This window comes from Montipora capricornis, chromosome 1 (genome assembly GCF_036669925.1).
Source record: "Montipora capricornis isolate CH-2021 chromosome 1, ASM3666992v2, whole genome shotgun sequence".
In the NCBI taxonomy this organism is placed as follows: Eukaryota; Metazoa; Cnidaria; class Anthozoa; order Scleractinia; family Acroporidae; genus Montipora; species Montipora capricornis.
Window position 1 is genome coordinate 35,542,477 of NC_090883.1, and position 5,000 is coordinate 35,547,476.

A 5,000-nucleotide genomic window follows, 5' to 3' on the forward strand; every position below is an offset into this window, starting at 1 on the left:
AAATTTCGGGTGGAAAATCAAATGGTACGTTCTATTCCGTTCGGAACGTTCCGGAAAAAAAGGGCGGTTGTTTGACGCGATCCACTTTTCCCGCTCTTTTCGGTTTTCCCCGTTGGTGAGCGTACCATTTCAACTTCCCGCTCTTTTCAAGATTTTTCACGCAAGACAAAACTAAATGGCGGAGAATGAGGGAAACGAAGGTGAGTTTGAAAACTTTCAAATTACATCTTTGAAGTCAATATTACTGAGAATTATCTTGATTCCCCTTTAATTTAAGTATTGGTAGGAGTGAAGTCTACCCTTTGCGCTAAAAATCATAAAATGTTCAATGATTTTAGAGTTTTCGCATCCCGCCATCGGCGGTACTAAAATCTTCCCTCAATCCTGTCGGTTTTTATCATCCCGATCACGACGTTTCACAGTCTATCATTTTCGGTGAATTCAATTAATAGCAAGTTATTGAGACTGTTAAACTAAAGTCAAATTAGCACTAGTACAAGCAAGACGCGGAAAAATATGAGCAGAACTCAGTTATAGGTGAGAATTGAAATTCGCTAAAACTACAATATTTCTGCATCGATTCTGCAAATAAATAACAACCTTACAACTTAGCTTATTAGCTTTAACGTCTGTAACTTTAATTTCGGTCTGTGTTTTTGATAAATGATTCGACTCTTTCTCTTAAACGATGTTTCGTCAAAATGTTTTGAAGAAAACCCGACTTTGCAAAAACAAAATATTGTATTAAGCTTATAGCGAATTATCACCCTGCGAGAGATAAACTTATATTTTTCTTCCCAATTCTCAGCCGCGGTAAAGTGTAAAGAGGCTCTGCTCGTAGGGCTAGACATGTTTTCACCAATAAAATGTAATTTAGAGCAGTATAATGCCACTGTGAACGCATAAAATCAATAAGTTAAGCTCATATATTACAACTACAGGAAGGTCTTAGTGTCTACTAAAATGTCATTTATTAAACAAATAAAAGCATTTAATTTAATTTCAATGCAAATGACACACTGATCAAAAGTGACATAACAAGCTAACCTGTTGGTCGACTTTTCTTCTTCAATATTAAATAGGATCATAGTCATCATCATCGATGGATCTCAAGTTGGACAGATGGGAGGAGAGACACATAAATCTTCTTATCTGTTGCTGGAAAGATCATAAAGGATTATTCGGCAATGGTAAAACAACCAAAAAAGAGGTGTTTCAAAAAACTGCAACAAGTTTCAACTCAAAGTCACATCTCAGAGTATCTGCAGATCAGTGTGCAAGAAAGTGGGCTAACCTGGAAGCCAAACTCAAAGAAGTTACAGATCATAACAACAAAAGTGGAAGTAGCCACAAGAAGTGGAAGTACTACTCTGAGATGGCTGATTGCATTGGAATGAATGCAGCTGGAAGGCCTACCTATACCCTTGAATCCTCATAATGGAGGTGTGGAAAGTGATAGTTTTGCTGATGGTGATTACTCAACTGAAACACCCCAAAAGAAGACCCCCAGAGAAAGGCCAGCAAAGAAACGCAAAAGCAGGTCGTCTGCATCAGAGATGCTCACATTTCTCCAGGAATACCAAGAGGAAAAAGAAGAAGTGAAAACAAAAAAGTCAAGATGATGGAAGAAATGAATGAGGACAAAGAATTATTTTGGGCAAATTTACTTCAAGTGTTGAAAAACAAATGATATGGTTTCACTTTAATTTGTATTTTTTACACATTTATGTGATAATAAGTTAAATGTACATTTGCTGGACAATTATATTTACAACACTTACAGTTTGTGCAATGTACTTTGAACTTCTACTTCTTGGCCTTATTTCCATATAGGTAAATTAAGTTGAAATGTTTAATTTGCAAAATTTAATGTTCTTTACAGTAATATTACCCATTTCATTCCCTCCATTCATGTAAGTTGAACTGTCTTTTGGCATATTCACATACTCTTATTCTTGATCATCCACACTTGAAATATAATTGAGTTCGGATGGTGCAGACTATTTATGTACCAGTACATGTACTCACTTAGTATGTGGCCAAATTTAAGGCTTTGGTACAACTAATTGATCAAGCCAGTATCCCTGAATTATGGCTCAAGTAAGGGCATAGTCCTGAGCTATGTTGTAGTCTTACCTTCTTCTTCTACATTGATTAATTTTGAAGGCTGCAAAATACTTTACTTTAAAGCATGAGATGTATTATTAATGTCAAATATTGTACTCATTATTTCAGTGATCTTCAAGCCACACTTGGAAAACAAACAAAAAAACTGACAATTAATTGTTGATTCTCTTAACTTTTCATACCTATTTTTTTTTCTTTGCATGATTAAATGCCATGCCCCCAGAAAACAGTGGCCTCAATAAATTCCCAGGCCCCTGGCGAAGTCCATCAAATATAGTTGTTAATAGTTAACCAAGCATTTTATTTGAAACCCCAAGTATATTGGAACTGGCCATGCACTGACTTGTAACTGATTGGTTTTTTATTAATCAATAGATGAATTGATCTGAGTAGGTTCATGAGCATTCTTGTCCCCAGGTGCCAACCATATTTGGTGGTTGTTTTTAATCTCCATTTTAAGAGGAATCACCATAACTCGGACAACCCAGAGGGTACTCAGGATTTCGCGGCAGCGATGATTCAAGACCCAAGCGAAGGGGTGTCTGGAAAACCCGAATAGCGAATAGCGAATAGTCGCGAATACCGAACAGCGAATAGTCACGAATAGTGCGAATAGTGCGAATAGTGCGAATAGTGGCGAATGGTCGCGAATAGTGACGAATAGTGACGAATAGTAACAAATGGTGGCAAATAAGGGTGGAGGGGAGGGGGGGGGGATTGTGATGAAATGACGAAAATTTGGTACCCAGTACTTCCTGGTCAACCGCGCAGCAACGTTGGATGGGATTTTCCTGCTAAAAAAGCAGAGATGTGTCGGCGAAGGACAGCTTGGGCCCTGAGAAGAAAAGGTAATAAATGCACTGAAATCCTGTTGCTTATTTGGATAATTAATTAACGCAACGGTTATCAGAGTAGCTCGTTTGTCTCTTTAATCACAAACCACTTGCCTCACATTTTGATTTTATTCCTTTTTACAGAACGTGTCTCGCCGGATCGGACAGCACAGATGAGGATGATGAAATGTGAGTATCTAAAATATATGTTCGGGCGCCACTGTGCGAGGAGATGATCATGAGCTTGATGTATTAATGAAAGTGATTTATATTTTTGCATTTTGACGTTTGTTCTTCTTTAGAGTGTGTAAAAGCATGCACGAAACTCTCTTTCGACGACAGGTGAGCATATTATTTGCTTTGATTACGCGATTGTTCAGCATAAGGCGGTGACTATTGAAGACTATTCGTCACTATTCGCTACTATTCGTCACTATTCGTCACTATTCGCACTGTTCGTACTATTCGCTATTCGCGACTATTCGCTGTTCGCTATTCGCACTATTCGCTATTCGCTATTCGGGTTTTCCTGACACCCCAAGCGAAGCGATCGGCCACTTGTCTTGACGTCTCGTTAACATTAGCCAGCATCCACAAATATATCAAAATTTGTTTCTCTGGTGGAATTGGAGTCCTCCCGAACTGGTTTAAACCCACATTAAGGCAGCCAGAGGTAACAATTTCTCGCTTGAGCAACTCACAGGTGTTGCGAGTCAGCCGAAAATGGCAGTTTTTATACTAGAGACGCATAATTCGTCTGGGACGAACTTGGGCAAACAGTTTTTCTGCGTCTGTTAAATTCGTCTAGTATAAAGACGGCCACAAGACGCATTATGCGTCTGGACTAAGAATCTATTTTAGTGCGTCTTCGAAGACGCACTAAACTGGAAAGTTCGTTCAGACGCATTATGCGTCTAGTGCCCGTCTTTATACTGGACGAATTTAACAGACGCAGAAGAAATGTTTGCCCAAGTTCGTCCAAGACGAATTATTCGTCTCATATAGTTCGTCCCGTCTTTACACCAGACGGATAACATAACAGACGCATGATTCGTCTGGACGGATTATGCGTCTCTAGTATAAAAACGGCCAATGACTCCTAAATTCGTCCCCAAAATATGATGGCACAGTTTCTTCGAAGTAGCCTTGGATTCTACCGAAGCTTCGTCGCATCACCGTAGAACCCACAGCAAGTACAAAAATGTCGTCGTCGGACTCTATCAACTCATGGCAGTCCTCGCCGTCGTCCAAAACAGCTAACAAAACCCCGTGTGGCGCCATTTTTAATTGTTTTCAATTAGCCACTTGTTGTCATAGTGACAGTGAATCAACCGCTACAATACCTCATCGGGGGCTCAAATATCTGTTTGGCACATGGTTGATGGTTCACGACCCGTTCCCCCCGTCCTTTCGGGATGGAAATTCGCCTACCATTAATAGGGAAAATTTCCTCCGGATGGTTTCGTGTAAATGGTAAGCACCCTAGAGCTCGAAGTTAACTTTTTAGTCCACTTGCAAAGTTTTGCTAGTAAGATTTTTTTCCACTTGCGATTGCCCTAAAAGCAGTGAGTCTCACGGCAGAATCGTGAGACTTGCTTCAGAGGTCTGTGTCAGAGGTCGAAGGCCCCAAAGGCCTCTTGAAATAAAGAAGTTCTTTTTGACATATGCAATGAAAACGATAGCTCCAAAACCACGAGGAACAACAACAACACGCGAATGCGCAGGTGCGGCACAGAGCCTCGCTGCAATACTACCAGCCAGTGGCTAACAAAAAACGTGCTCTGTAACGGCAGTCTTATTATTTGTCTATTTGCTGACTTAACTCCTGTACTGCGGGCTCCCCGATTTTGAAAGAATAGCATGTCGTGTCGATATCGCGCGTACATCGCGTATACATCGCAACATATCGCAATAATCTCGCGTCGTTGTTTTTCTCTTCCATCGTTTTTATAGTTAAGTTAAGCACGAAGTTGCTTAAGTTAAGAAGTTGCTTAAGTTAAGAAGTTGGTTAAACTAAGAAGTTGTTTAAGCTAAGAAGTT

General features: G+C 39.8%; 1 protein-coding gene and 1 pseudogene across 1 annotated transcript in view; both read left to right on the plus strand.

Moving 5' to 3' along the window:
• Window positions 1-5,000, plus strand: part of LOC138053185 (uncharacterized) — a 64,501-nt gene that overhangs the window by 17,838 nt on the left and 41,663 nt on the right. The gene's annotated exons all lie outside the window — the stretch shown is intronic.
• LOC138049502 (uncharacterized) lies at window positions 176-1,690 on the plus strand (annotated as a pseudogene).